The sequence below is a fragment of the Equus quagga genome, chromosome 21, assembly GCF_021613505.1.
Source record: "Equus quagga isolate Etosha38 chromosome 21, UCLA_HA_Equagga_1.0, whole genome shotgun sequence".
NCBI lineage: Eukaryota > Metazoa > Chordata > Mammalia > Perissodactyla > Equidae > Equus > Equus quagga.
In genome coordinates, this window is record NC_060287.1 from 24,513,341 (window position 1) to 24,529,768 (window position 16,428).

The following is a 16,428-nucleotide window of genomic DNA, read 5'->3' on the forward strand; positions in this document are numbered from 1 at the left end:
CAGTTATTTACTAAAATAAATTTGAGCTCCAAATGTGTTTCCTTAAGGGTGTGATGGAGCTAATATCCTTCCTTTTGTGGTAAAGATTACTTGAACACTGATTTTTTTTCCTCAAAGGAAGTACATTCTAACCATTGCTTAATATCTGGCAGTTATTTAAGCAAAAGACAAAAACATTTAATATTTTTTGCATCATTTTCCATCCAAATAATAATATCAAAATACACTGGTTATGAAAATATAGAAATTGTGGTAACAGCCAATTAGTTCCCAGAAAGTCTTACAGTTTCATAAAATTTTCCACAATAATCATGCATTGGAAAAATCTCCTGATACAAACACGAGTCATACTCAGGCTAATAGGTCAAATCAACCTAAACTCTCCTCCTATTTCCAAGAAAGAAAGTGCATAATCTGAAACAGCATTCACAGAACAAGAGCGACAAAAGCAATGAAAATCAATATATTGTCAATACACAGTAAGTGTGAGATCAAGATGCTATTACATTTATATTTATATCAAGGAATTGTTGAATGTCCAAAATATTTCAGCATTCAATGCATCTCTGGCATGAGATAGGATACAAGAAGGGGAAATTCAGACTGTTTTCCAGATGGTTTCAATATAGATATCCAGTTGCTTCCAGGACCGACCTACGGTTTCTGCAGAATCATGCCCACAAAATTGACACTGCACTGGCAATGCACCATGCTCCACACATTGTACTGTGAAGATGAACAGAAAAAGGGGAATTTTAGGATTGAGAAACTCTGATTTGTTTCACAGGCTTCCTTCCTTAGAGCAAGTTAGAGGCTTTAAACATGTACCTTGTAAAGTTAAATAATACATGTTCTCCTCCCGAATACTCTGTAAATACATTATACTAATTTTGGTGGCTAGATCCGTATTTTTCAGTGGTGGTATTTCTAGCCCCCAGCAGTGAGATGCAATCATAAGTCCCTTCTCACGTATCTCGTAATAGTAATCACTTCTGAAAGATCTTTTCATGAATGACATTGCCCTTGATCACCTCATGTCTAATGTTTGGGATCTCAGTCCTTGGTCATGGATTCTGTTAATTTGGTGTGAGTGAAGTGAAGAGCTAGTTTAAGATCCTGCTAACCTGGGTCCAAGTTAACTTCTTCTCTCTCACCCACTCTCCCTCCTTTAAAACAAATATATCATCTGTTTTCTATTGGGATCTTGATTAAGACAATATGGTTACAAACGCAGAATTATGCTATACACAATGATCTACATCAAGATTTTTTTCACTAAAACAATAATGCAAATATCTTTATTTCCTAAAATATTCTCCAATTAGACTCGTTGTATTTTTTCTATAGTACTCTTTATTCAAAACCTCAAAAGTAAATAAAATGCGAATGTCACAAGCCTTACTAACTTTTAACTACACACTTCTTTGTATTAATAGTTTAGGTTGATAGGAGACCCACGAATTTGGACAGATAAAACGTGAGTTATCAAAGAGTCTCCTGATTTATTTCTGGGATCCAAAATGGTTGTTTGACATTCACCAGAACCCAGACTCTTAGCCACTGGGAAAAACTGGAAGGAACAATTTATATTTGCCCAAAATTTCCATATCTCCGTCTTTTAGGCATATGAAAAGATTGCAATATTTTGTCCCCAGAGAAGCTGGTTGTGTTCATTTGACTTGATTTGGTCAATGAAGTAAGAGCAGACGTGACGTGTTACTGCATCTGGAAGTAACAGTGATCCCATTAGCCATTCATCAAGCTGCCTCGCTTTCCCAGTGCTCCAGGGATTATGGAAGCACATGTCAAAATGAAGCTTCCAGCATCCTGGGCCTTGAATAACATGGATGAGGAGAGTCCCTCTGTCAAAACAATACAAATATTTAGGGTCTGCAAGGAATACACTTTTTCACTGTGTTTACCGACTGAGATTGGGGAATCTTTTACTATTTCAGCAAATCTTGCCTGTTGTGACTGATACAACTACCATCACCACAAAACATCCACTGTTCTTTTCTCCTTCTCTCTTGCTAGATATCCCTTTGGCCATGAAGTTGTTACAGATGCCACCACCTATTATGCGATCACTTATATTCTACAGCTGCAGCACAAATATCCAATCCCCCACGTTTTTGCTAGATTCTGCCCAGAAGAAGTGGAGATGGCCTTTTTCCAAACACTGTGCCACTTGAATCGTCAAAGAACTCTGCTTATTTTGCGGTTACACAGCATCTCTTTTTAACAACTTCAGCAGCTCTAGTCATTGTCCTGGCCCTGGATATTTCTGAGATTTTTGCCCCTGTCTTCAAGAAACTAAAGTCCAAATTAAAAGACTAAGTAGGAAGAATATGTTATATAATCTCACCCATTCTCCTAAGCTATCTCTTGTCCCACATACACGTGACAACAAAAATCTCTCTTTTGTTCACTTATAAAACAGATATTCCCATGTTAATCGAGAATGTAAACAATGGATGGGGGTGAAGTGGGCAGACAAGTTGTTCGCATTAGCAGAGTCTGAGCCATATGTCATCCATTCAAAAATACCTTGTTCCAACTATAAAAGAGGTAATCTAGGGTCTGGAGCCTCACTTCTTCTTGCTGTTCTGCCAGACTTTACAGGATTTTTAAATCCACCAAACTATAGAAGGTTTTAATCTGGATGAGTAATATCTCATTGTAGGTTGGAACTATTATTTAGTTTCATCAATTCTTTACTGTTAGATTAGATTGTTTATAATACTTTGCCTTTCTATCAAATGTTAGTGCATTTTGGGGGGTACCCCAGCTATATGTTAATAGCCCAGCTCACACAAAGTTTTAATTTTCAGCATGAAACATATAAATTTCAGCATGAAATTCTCAGAGTCGAACGGAAATTCTGATTCTTTGTCAACAACTTGTAGTTTAAATTTTTTAAAAAAATTGTTTCTGCAGCATATTTTATTTGTTAAAAACAAACAAACAAAAGCCTAATAGAATAGCAAAATTTGACTATCCTTACTTCATAAGTAATGATGTAAGCCATAGATTGGTCCACATGGCTGGCTTTGGATAGTAATGTAAATCTGTGATATCAGAGGGGCTCTGATTTAATTTGCCCAACACTTTGAAATCTATTGCGTATACCTTTGATCTTTGGTGAAATATTGTAGTGTGTTTTTACAGAATATTAGGTACATGTGTGTTTATGTGGGTATATGGGACTGTCAGAGAAAATAGAAATCAACCTAGGTAAAGAGAGGGTTATACTTACTCTTTATAGTAATCAATAAATTCCTATTGAGGCCATGTTGGGAATGGCAGAGGGGGCTAGGCTGAACTGGGGGGAAAGCACCACCTTAATTGCTTTCCCTGCGAATGGTGCCAAGACCCCTCCTGCTCCCAGCATCTTTGAGAACTCGGGCTTCTCTCCATCTGCTCTTACCTTTCCAGTAGCTCTTTCCTGGAAGGATAATAAGGTGATGTTTCTTTGCTCTTTTCCCATCTACTTTCTATGTTGCAGAAAGTTCTTAGTATTTCTTCTTTGTTCAAGACAGAGTTTCCTGTTTTTCAGCATTATTATAGAATAATTTAGGGTATAATATTTTTCCGACATATCAAAGTTTTGAGCTAGAAGTATGTCTTTAGTCTGCCATCCAAATCCAATCTGAAACCCATTTTTGAGAAGATTCTGTAAACTTTTTAGTAAAAACAATGATATTTTAATATATGCAGAATTTCCACTGACTAATTTATAAAAATATATTTGGGACCAATAATACTAATATAAAATACTGAAAATAGCCATTGATTTTTAAAATTTGTGTGAATACTTATAAATTAACTTTTTAAATTTGTGGAATTCACTCAAAGACTTTGTAAAATGTGCTGTTTTCCATGGTAAATTTTATTGGTTAAATGAAAATTTACAATATTTTGCTTACTCAAGTATTTGTAGACGTTGTACAATGCAACATATTATGTTATGCATGAGAGATACAACATGAGTGTGAAATAGACAAATAAATACTGCTAGCTAATATTTATTGAACACTTACCATGTAAAAGCATTGTGCTAACCAATTTGTAAAGTCTTTCTCATTTAACGTTCATAGCTACACTTTGAGGTAGAAGTTATTACTCTCTTCATTTTGCATATGAAAAATGGTGGCATTTTAGTGTAACAAGTCTTAAAATGTCTATGCACAAAGGACAGAGATAATAAAAATAAAGGAAGCAAAGTTCTTGTAAAGAACCACATAAGACCTGGCTCTTATAGAATAAGCTTTTGCCAAACAAAAGATGAGTGAGAGTGAAAGTTATCTTGGAGGAAAAGGGAAGGGCATCACTTTTACAGAGCCAAAGGCTTATCAACATTTCAATGCAATTGAATTAAAGGGTTCCGCCAATCCCTGGAGTGAAGCTGGCCTTGTTCAGAGCCTGGATTCGGACCACATCCAGTAAATGAGGAAGTCTCCACACAAAAGTATTTATCATAGTAGTAACATTAACAGGCTTGAATTTTAGAATAAAAACTTCAGTGACTTATACACAACTAATGCCCTTTAATTTCAAATTCCTTTTGCTTTGCTTTTTTGGTGAAGGGATAGGCATATTTAAAATACATATCATGTTCTACCTATCTTAATAGCTTCCTCAGTTATATCATTTGATTCCTAACAAGTTAATAAAGTAAGTAGTAATAGGATTATTTTACAGATTAGGAAAGTGCAGCTCAGAAAGGATAAATAAATTGCCCAAGACCACTTTGTTTATAAGTGGCAGGTCTAGGACATGAAACTGTCAGACTCTAAAACTTATAAGAAACTACTGTAAGTCAGAGCCCCCTGAAACATATTTTGGGGATATAGTTACATATGGTAATATTCACTAGATAGTTGACAAATAAAAAGAATGTAATGTAACGTACAAAATGTACTTTATGTGATGGGAAATAAATTCTTGACAAGTAAAAGAATCAGCTACAATTGTCTATTATTTTCAGCTTATTTTAAATCATAAGATGCTATAAATAGACAGAAAAACATCCTCAAAAGTGTTCTAAGGTTATCCTTATTTGAGAGTGAATAATTTTACTGTTGGAGCAAGGAAGACTCAGAGCATTTATATGCTTAAATGGCATTTTGATTTTCAAAAATTAAGGGCCTGAATTTTGGTCTCAACATTTGTTTTCATTTACACTTCTTTTAATCGTTGTATTTACCATTTAACTCTCCTGTCTCACAGTGACCTTCTCTCACCACTTCCCCATTAGACGTAGAAGAGCATTAAAATTGCCAAATGGTCTTCCCTGTATTTGTTTAACCAAATGTTTGTGAATTTTGTGGTACTGCACACCTGCAAGTTAATGATGGTCTGACGAAACACTTCAGACTAAAAAGAATTTCATTTTCGACAACCATCTGAGTGTCCTGGTTCTCTTTCTCTCCTCCAAGATACATTAGCTGAGCTTAAAACTATAACTGTAAATGTATTTTAAAGGAAATTGTAGCATGCTTTATTTTTTATCCCTAATGTCTTGCACTGGGGTCATAAGCCAAAGACCAGAAATCCATGGCTGGGGAAATCCATGGCATATGGAAACACATGAACCCCATATTATATAGTCACGTTGGCCATTATTGATCAAGGCAACTGAGAGTGGTGCATGGTTGTGAAGGAATTTCCAGAGCCCAAGCTTGCAATTGAGCCATGCTCAATAATTGTGTTCTGAGACCTAAGGTCAATCACTTAGTGATTTTTATAATATGTGCTGTAAGAATTTGTAGGAAATTTGCTTGTTTTGTTGTATATTTTTAATTATGCCACCACCACTACCAACCCCAGCATCAACACCATTACTGATATCCACCAATAACCACCACACCATCACCAAAGCTGCCAATACCACCATCACCACCACCAACATCATCACCACAAAAATAATAGCAGCACCACTACCATCGTCCTCACTACCATCACCACCACCACCACCACTGAGGAGAAAACTCTGTATATTCCCCCAAGAAGAACAAGTATTTGGTGACAGTGTCAAGGTTCCTTTTTTGCTCCCTTCTGCCCTATCTTCTCCAAATGTGAGGAATTTAGTCTTTGTTTCATTAGTCCGTTAAAATAGCAAGTGATATGGTACGACACAAGGACAGCCGCTGAGAAACATTTATTGCTGTATTAAACAGAGCCATTTTTCACTACTGCTGGTCTGGTTTTTGTAGAAAAACTACATCTACTCTGTGTGAGACCAGGAGTTTTAACCGGCATCCACAAGAACATCACTTAGCCTAACTTCTAAGCACAGAAATAGACATTACATATGTTCATATAGTTCAGAGAGCGAGGTAAGAATGTGATTTGTGTTTAATAATAAAAAGCCATAGATTTTGTTTTGAGAAACTTATTGACTCATGGGAGAAGGTTATTTGCATACTGAGGACACTCGTCAATATCATTAACTAGCATTTTGATGGAAGCTTTAAATTTGGGGAATTGTTTTATTTTAATTATGAGATGAGATATGTTGAGGAGGAAGATGCTAAACCAAGCATCAATGATAAGCACAACTGCCAAGTGACTGAATGGTTAAGAAATAACACTGAATGTATATATTTATAAATGTCAATTAACTTGAAATTTTAAACAAAGTCTTAAATCTTAGTTTAAGGATGAAGGATGTAATTTAATATTTTATTTTTATAATACATTTCATCTTTTAGAATTGTTGTAGATTTGCAGAAAAATTTTAAAGATAGTGTAGAGAGGTCTCATAACCCCACACCCACATTTCCCTATTATTAATCTTACATTAGTATGACGTTTGTTAATATTTATGAACCAATATTGATACATAATCATTAACTAAAATCTACACTTTATTCATATTTTCTTAACTTTTATTTAATGCCCTTTATCTGTTCCAGGATCCCATCCAGGGTACCACATTACATTTAGCTGTCATGTCTCTAGGATTCTATTGACTGTGACAGCTTTTCGAACTTCCTTTGTTTTTGATGATCTTGACAGTTTTGAGAGTACTCATCAGGTATGCTGTAGGATACCCCTTTATTGAAATTTGACATTTTTCTCATGGTGAGACTGAGGGTATGGGTTTCTCAGAGGAAGACCAAGAGGTAAAGTGCTATTTTCATTACAACATATCAAGGGTACAAACTATTAACATAACTTAGTGTTGATATCGCTCTTGATCACCCGGCTGAGGTGGTACTTGTCAGGTGTATCCATTATAAAGTCATCCCCCGACTCTCTCCATATTGTAACTTTGGGAAGGAAGTCACTGCATAGTCCGTACTTAGGAAGCTGGGTATTACGCTACACTTCCTTGAGGGCAGTGCAACCATGTAAACCATTTGAAATTCTTCAGCATGAGACATTTGTCTCTTCTCTCTCATTTATTTATTTGGTCATTTATTTACAACACTATGGACCCATGGATATTTATTTTATACTTTCGGTCACAATATAATACTACTTCATTTATTTTGTTGTTCAAATTATTCTGACTTTGGCCATTGGCAGCTCTTTCAGTTGGTTCCTGTGTACCGACATATCCACATCATTGTCATGGGTGGGGCGATTGAGTACATTTTTACTTTCAGGAACTACAAAATACTCCAGGTTGATCTTGTATATTTCCTGCCCCAGTCCTAAAATTAGCCATTTATCTAAGAAGCCTTGTTCTTTGGTTGGAAATCAGTATTATAAATGAAGATCTGGGAGCTAGGTATTCTTGGTGCTGCTGAGATATCTGCTTCTAGGCCCTCTCAGCTGATAGAACAGGGAAATATATGTGTATACATTCACCTCTGTATGTACACATATCTATAAATATTGCTACACACAAACATTTATCTTTGCATTAAGCTAAACTTGAGTTCATACTGATGAGTTCAAATGTACTCCATTACCAAATGGATCATAATTGTCCTATGGCTCTTCAGATGTTCTGTCCTTTTTTTCCCCATTCTTTTTTCTCCCTGCTTTTCATTTTGGGAAGTCTCCATTGTTGTATATTCCAACTCACTGATTCTTTCCTCAACTGTGTCCAGTCTATTGATGAGATGATCAAAGGCAGTCTTCACACCTGTCACGGTGTTTTTTATTTCCAGCATTTTCTTGTAATTATTTCTTAGTGTTTCCATCTGTTTGCTTACATTGCTCATCTGTTCTTCTATGTTGTCAATTTTTTCCATTAGAGTTCATAATGTGTTAATCATAGCTGTTTTGAATTCCCTCTCATAATTTTAACATCCGTTTCATATCTATTTCTGATGTTTGCTTTATCTCTTTAGACTGTACTTTTTTGTTTTTGCCCTTTTTTTACGTTTTATCATGCTTTGTAATTTTTTTGCTGAAATTTGGACATGACATATTGAGTAAATAGGTCTTTAGTGTATGGTTTATGTTAATCTGGAAAGTATTCTGCTTGTTAAATGTTTACCATAGTCATGGTGCCAGAAGCTTCAAATTCTTAAATTTTGGGATTTGCTATGAGCTCTTTGTTTTATAGAGTCTGTGTCCAGCAGCCCTTTTATCTGTAATCCATTGTTATTAACCTGGAGCCTTGTTGGTGATCAGGTAGGATGTGGAGGAAGGGAAGTGTTTCTGTAATCTATGTTCAAATCTCAGTATTTCAGTTGGCCTGCAACCTTCAACTGTGACTTTCACAAGTGTTCCTTAGCTTTTTTCCTCCCTTAGATGAAAAATAGGAAGGTTAGAGGGGGCTGAAGTGGGGCAAATGCCCTTCCTCCAGGTCAATAAGGCTCTGGTAAATCCTTTGCCAGGGAGAGTAGGCCTTTGTAATAAAGAACATTCTAGGTGTATTTCTCATGGCTCCTATTCCCTCTCTTTGTCAGAGCCACGTGCAATCCTTTTTGACTCTGCAACCATAAGAACCTAGTGAGGTTTCTGGAAGTAGAACCCATGAAGGTATGGAGACATCTCAAGACTGTGGCCCACAGGAGTTTCTCTCTCCTGCTGTCTACAGTCAGGCTCCAGCAATTGTCAAAAGTCCCATTCAAGTGTTCCTACCAGTTTTTGGCTTCAGCAGCATCTTCCCCATATTGGCTATGTCTCTCAGATTTGCTATCTCTTCAGGTCACAGGACGGTGTTTTGCTGTAATCTTACTTCTCTGATGAGCCCTAGAAAAGTCATTAGTTTTAAGTTTATTTGACTTTTTCTTACTGTAACAATGGAGTGACAATTTTCAAGCTCTTTACATACAAGAAATAACTGTAGAACACGCTTCCTTTTTAATGTTGTCAGTTTTGATGGCAAATGTGATAGAGAAGATAACAAGGTATTATACGCTTTAAGATATTTCGATTATAGAAATGTTTATACAAATTGACATTAATAACAATATCAATTAAATTTAACATTAAAGTTAAAACTTCTTAATAATAAAGTAGATGAGGAAATTTTAAAATGAAACCTAAAATATATCCACATTTGTTGCCTTAACATTTGTTGTGCTTGTATGTGCTATCCTAGAATTGCTCAAAATATCAAAGGAAATATAAAAAATTACTATAAGTAGATTTCTACAAAAATATGAAATATTATAAAGACGGATTTCATGAATCTACGAAAATATTTTTTTCCTTTCTTCATATGTTTAGTCCTAAATAAATGACATGTTTAACTTTATTTGATTATAATGGAGTCATTTTGGTTAAACTTTACAGTATTACTTTTCTTTTTGAGAGATGTTAGATAACTATATTTATATATATATATATCTGTAGATTATTGGAAAATGTAATAAATAATTATGTTGAATGGAACACATTTGTCCAATTAGGAAATTAGGAAATGATATATTTTATATATCCAGATCAGAGGTCAGCAAAACCATGGCCTATGGACTAAACCCAGCTCACAGCCTGTTTTGTAGACAAAGCTTTATCGGCTCACAGCCACTCCGTTGGTTTACATATTGTCCAGGGCTGCTTTCAAAGCTAGAATAACAGAGTTTAGTTGCAACAGAGACCTTCTGGACCACAAAGCTAGAATATTTATTATCTTTCCCTTCGCAGGCAGAATTTTCCTATCACTATCTAGTTGCATCCTGATTTAACAGAATGCAATATCAGAATTTAACATTTTGGCATGGAATATATTCCGATTAATTAATAATTGAAACTGAATGAAAAAACACTTAAAATTTCCAAGAACATATTTATTTTGCCAAGGAATATATAATTATACTTGATGCCATGTTTAAGTAATTCATATTTTCATCAGCTTAGGAAATACCAACACACTGGATCTGGTTTCATGATATGTTAAAACCTTTTTATCATTGCACGTAAAGAATTAATCACAATAGATAAAGTACCAATGTAAGCTATTTAAAGACACCTGGTATTTTATATAAAAATCCATAAAATAAAGCACCTTCTTTAGGATTAAATATGTGTTAAATATGTGTTAAACAGAATGTATACATATTTTTTAAATGTGCTGTGCCAGGAAAGTTGGATTTAAGAACTTCGGTTCTATTACATATCTATTTCCTCACTATACTTAATAGATGGAAAAAATTTTATTGGTAAGTTCATTTTTGATTTCTTTCCAAGCACCAGCAAAAAAAATAAACAAATTCAAAGGGAACTTCTGAACATAACTTTCCAAATAAAGTTAAAAAATAAAGTGTGACTCAAATCCTGTGTGCATGGGTCATTTAGTGTTTATCCTGATTTGTAACAAGCTTGCGTGTGACATTAGCAACCTGCACTTGTCATGAAGTTCGAGCTTTCATTTAGGCGGGTGGATGCTGTGAAAATTTATTGGTTGAAATAAGGAAGCAGTTAATAGGCTGGTCAAGTCATAAACAACAGTCTTTTATGGAAACAAAAGTTCACTAGTCTGGTCTTACCCTAAATTATATTCAAACAACTGAAGGGACTTGAAAAAGAGCAAAATACCAAACCTGACTCAGTCTCCACAGGAAGTCATAATTGTAACTAATAATGACAGCTTTCAAAAAAGGTAGGCAAGGATATTTTGAGGGTTTCTTCTTTAATTACCTGCTTCTATCCAATTTTTTTTAGGTGTTGCTAAAACCTAATATGTGTTCTGTTTCACTAGAAAAAAATACCAATTTACTTTCAAAAATTCCATGATCTAAAAGAGCATGAATACTCAAAAAAAAACTTTAGTGCAAATATTTTATGTTGTTAAATTCTGTTTCTCTTCTCCACCTATCTGTATCAACTTCAAGTATTGCATATTAATGCAGAGGCAAATACAATCTGTGTTAGTCGGACCCACACATCCTTTTCATCCAAACCTCCTTGGAGACCCCAGCAAAAAGCTTTGCCACCCACAGCCCAGCTCACTGTTGTCCAAACCTGTACAGAATTTGGTGAAACTAAAGGTTTTTTAGATTTCAAATCTCACCTTCCAAAACATAACCGTCCTTTGTCTTCATTCTCTCAGGATCAATCTCTGCTTTCACCAGAGGACCCATCAGAACATTTAATGTCTTTATGGAATTTCTTTACTTTGATCGAATAGTGGAAGGCTCTTTTTGGAAAAGAGTGTTCTTCATTGCCACTCCAAAGACGCCATAGAAATGCAACTGCCTACAGAAAGCAGCAGCGGCCTAAATTCTAAATATAGAATGCTCTATATAATTCTTAGGATTCTTTAAGCTTGAGATCATGGAAAATGTACCTCAAATTAGTTTCAACAATGAAGTGGATTTATGGCTCATGTACCAGGAGAGTTCAAAGGTTCGTGTTTTGTTTAATTTTGTTGCTTTGATATCTCCTTGGGAAACAGGATCCTTTAGTTATTCTACTCTGCTTTCCACCTCGAGCCCTATCCTAAGACTCGTTTCCTTCCCCGCAAGACAAAATAACCACAGCAGGATTCACATTTACACCTTGCACCACCTCAAAAGGTATGAAGACAGAACATGCTGTTCTAGAAAAAAATGTCTTCTCCATGAAATTGGCTTTGATACAGTCCAGTGGCTGCTGAATAGTATTATGCCAGTTTGCTCAGCTCGGGCACTCATGCTCCACCATAAAACACAGGCTTTGGGAAGATGTGTGAACACCCGAATAGAAAAAGTGTCACTATCAAGAGACAGTGTTATGAATGTTAAGGAAGCAATGAGAATGTCTATGACACTCTAAGTCATCAAATGACACTCATAACCTAACTAAAAATTCTAATGATATTTCTTACTCTTGTGAGTCTATTTTATAAAATAACTCAGTCAAAGGCATCATCTGCTAGAAGATAAGAAGTCTGCATCCTCAGATACGAGCACACTTTGCAGCAATTCATAGAAAAGTCACTTAGGTCCACTCACTTATCGCTATGTCTCTATTTAGAGAGTAGAAGACGAACCATGAAGAAATTCAATTATACAAAACAGATGATTTTAGGAACCATTCATTTGTATGCAGAAGGTTAACCTTCCAATCCACTAAAGCAGAAAGTAATAGTGTGATACACTGTATCTATCATGAGCTGCTTTCCCTCAGTATGAAATATTGAATTAACTGAAAGCATAATGATTTTCAGAACAATCAATCTCCAACAAAAGGGACAAATCTCCCTTCCATATTGATGGTGGTAGATGTGGAATCAATTAAAAAGTTCTGCCATGATGGAGTGATATTTATCTCCATTTAAAAAATAGTGGTTTCAGGAGAGCCCTGTGGCTGAGTGGTTAAGTACACACACTCTGCTACAGTGGCCTGAGGTTCACTGGTTTGGATCCTGGGTATGGACCTATACACCACTTGTCAAGCCATGCTGTGGCAGCATCGCACATAGAAGAAATAGAACGACTTACCATTAGGATATATAACTATGTACTGGGGCTTTGGGGAGAGAAAAAAAGAGGAGGATTGGAATCAGGTGTTAGCTCAGGGCCAATGTTCCTCACCAAAAAAAAAAGTACCTTAAAAAAAAATACTTGGTAGCTAAGAAAAAAGTGGCCTTTTTGGTTTAACCTGAAAACAAAGTTTCTTAGAATCTCTAACCAGTTTTTTATTATTTTTTTCTTTTTTACATAGTTCCTTCTGAAAAAATAAAAACTTTTTTGAATGAAGCACATAGTAATGTTCAGAGTTACCCTGTTCTTCGTATACATCATTTACCTAAAAATATTTACAGAAAGGCTTCTACTTGATAGGCCTTGCTTTTTGTACCAGGAGATGGAAGAAAAAAACAAATGAAATCTTTCCTGAAGGAGCATACTGTCTCATGGAGTTATGCCAGGGGAAAAGAAGAAGAGATAATTCCTGCCCTGGAGCACCATGGGGGAAAGAAGGGAGGACAACTAAGTCAGCTTTGAATAATTGCAGATGACCATGCAAAGGAGGCGTCTCTTACTTGAGAATAGATGTATGAATAGGATTTAGCTTCGTAGGGAAACAAAAGGAAGGGATTGCAAGAAGTTGGGATATGTATGTGTGTGGTTCAAAGAACCAGAGAAAGTTAGAACTGAAAAACAGTTAACTTGAGTGAAACAGGCTGTAGACCAGATTACAAAATGCTTTGAATAGTGTGAAAGGTGTTTAGATTTTTAACCAAGAAGAATTTTGAAATTGAGAGTGGAACTGATCAATTTTCATGTTAGAAAAGTTTGTCTTTGACACTGTGAAGGAGAGATTGGCTTAGGGGGAGCAGAGAGCATGGTGCTAGGACCCAAAGGACGAAGATCAAGTCAAAGGGGCAACTAGAAGAGTCTAGGCTAATAGGATAAGCACATGGGCTAGGATGGAAATGCTTGGATGGGTGCAAAATATTTTTAGAAGGAGGCCATCTTAATGTGAAGGAAGGAGGAGAGACTTATAAAGACAACAGGTTATGTTTGAGCTCTTAGAAAGCTACTAGCAGGAATGGCGAGAAGGGTAGAATTTTTATTAATTGCTGTTCTTTCTTTCTTTCTTTCTTTTGTAATCTTGAGCATTGATACAATTGGATAGGATCCTACAGCTCTGGGTATTTCCAGCTAGCAAAATATCACTTCTTCCTACCCCAAAACACAGAGCTTCACTATCATAATCTCTTCAAAAATTTAAAAGATTAATTCCATCATGCTCTTGTTTTCTATTTCTTTTAGTGCCACAAGAAGCTCAAGATTCCCAGATTCCTCATTACCTGCCTATTCTCCCTTACATGTGGTTATGGACCATTTTCAATCCAAACCACTAGGCCCTCCTAATGGCCAGTCTCTGCAGACCTCTACCTCCTCAAGTTTTTAATGAATACTCTCTTCACCCTCTTGCTCCAGTTGAAATCTTTCTCCCTCCTGTGGAAATGTTTTTCTTACAGTTATTTCTTTTTTCTCTCATAGTCTTTTTAAGACTAGACATAGATGCTCCATCAGTGTCCTATTGGCTCTCGATATTATCTTCCACCCTTTTGTCACTCCCTTCTTCCTCTAAAATTCCCACCATCGAAACTCGTATATCACCAGTACTCACACACCACTCTATATCACCTGCTACAACTCTTTGCTTTCATTGTTTATAGATTTGGGTTCACTTTGTCCTGTATTCCATGAAGATCTCTCCACCTGCTTAATTTTCAAGCTCTTTAGCATAGTTCATTTTATAATTCTTTTTGCCATCAATATCCACTTGAAAATTCTATTCTCTGAGCCTCTCAGTTTTTTTTTTAAATTCAATTAATTTTTATTGAGGTAACATTGGTTTATAACATTATATAAATTTCAGGTGTACATCATTATATTTCAACTTCTGTGTAGATTACATTGTGTTCACCACCCAAAGTCTAGTTGCTATGCATCACTGTATAAGTATGCCTTTTTACTTTTTTTGCCTTCCTCCCCCTTCCCCTTCCCTTCTGGTAACCAATTCATTCTCTGTGTCTATGTGTTTGTTTGTTGTTGTTATTTTTTGTCTTCTACATACTAGTGAAATCATACAGTATTTGGCTTTCTCTGACTCATTTTGCTTAGCATAATATCCTCAAGGTCCATCCATGTTGTCACAATGGTAAGATTTCATCTTTTTCATGACTAAGTAGTATTCCATTATATATACACACCATATCTCATTTATCCATTGATGGGCATTTAGGTTGTTTCTACATATTAGCTATTGTGAATAATGCTGCAGTGAACATAGGGGAGTGCACATCTTTTTGAATTAGTGTTTTTGTGTTCTTTGGATAAATATCCAGAAGTGTAATAACTAGATCATCTAGTAGTTCTATTTTTAATTTTTGACTTTAATCTAAATTTTTTAATTTTAATCTTTAATTTAAGAATTTTAATTCCTTTTCGTTACCTTTCCTTGGAAAAATACTCAAAACCTTAGTTAACTCTAACTTTTTGCCTAGCCAGTGCCCACATCCAAAGGAGATGCCCATTGCTGAAAAATACATGCCAATTGGACTCACGTTAATTCATGACCGTTAAGCTCCAGCATCTTTAGTATTTCAGGACAATCCTGTGACATTCCTCTACCCCGTTCTCTCAGAATCCGCTATTTTCTAAATGACTTCTGGACAAATTTTCTCCTCTAACATTCTTTCCCTCCGCCACATTTCCCACTAACATGTTCTGATGATGACATTGTATCTGGCCTTTTGGTGAAATAAGTGCACTCAGAAGTGAAATTCCACAAGCTCACACTATCACATTCACTAACTCACTTGCATTTTTGGTGTTTTCTCCTATTCCTCTGAATGAGTATTTCATATTCCTTTCTATGGCTGACCATTTCACTTATTTGTTGGAGCTCATTCACTCTTGCATACTCAAAAACACTGCTCCCGCAATGCCCTCTCATTCCTGCATCTCTATTTTTCTCCCTATCAATCATTCCCTTAACCATTAAGTCATTACATTACTTCACACAACTTAAAAACAAAACAAAATAACTCCCTTTATCTCACATGTAGCTCTAACAACACTTTATTTCTATACTCGTTTTAAATACAAAAATTCTCAAAAGGGGGGTCACCAATTGGTGGTTTTTTTTCCCTTCCACTTTTTCTTTAACCTACTCTGAACAGACTAGCATCTCCATATTTCACTGAACCAGTCTTAATGTAGATATAATGTGGATACCAGTGAATTCCTTGTTTCCAACAAATGGAAATGCTCAGAATTTATCATACTCAAAATATTAATTGAATTTCCAACATTGAACCTCTAGTCTCTCTTTCTTGAAACACTTTCTTAACTTGTCTTCCAGAAAACTCTTCTTTTTTGATTCTCTTACCTTTCACTGACCTTTGCTATTCCATTCCTATCTCCTTAACATCTAAGTGTTGGTATACCCAAGAACTCAGACCTCTGACATTCCCTATCTATAATTTTCTCCTTGAGGCTCTTATTCAGTACCACAAATCTTCACAATTGAGTGCTGATTGTTCTCTTATTTCTTATATACAACTAAGATCTCTCCCCTGAA

At 35.6% G+C, this 16,428-nt stretch overlaps 1 long non-coding RNA gene across 1 annotated transcript; it reads right to left on the reverse strand.

The window, feature by feature from the left end:
* Positions 1-348: 348 nt before the first annotated feature.
* On the reverse strand, positions 349-11,599 carry LOC124231274 (uncharacterized). Its single transcript, XR_006886474.1, has 3 exons — positions 11,420-11,599; positions 9,046-9,156; positions 349-726 (listed from the first exon to the last, which is right to left on the reverse strand). It is a non-coding gene; the product is annotated as an uncharacterized LOC124231274 (long non-coding RNA).
* Between the last annotated feature and the right edge of the window lie 4,829 nt (positions 11,600-16,428).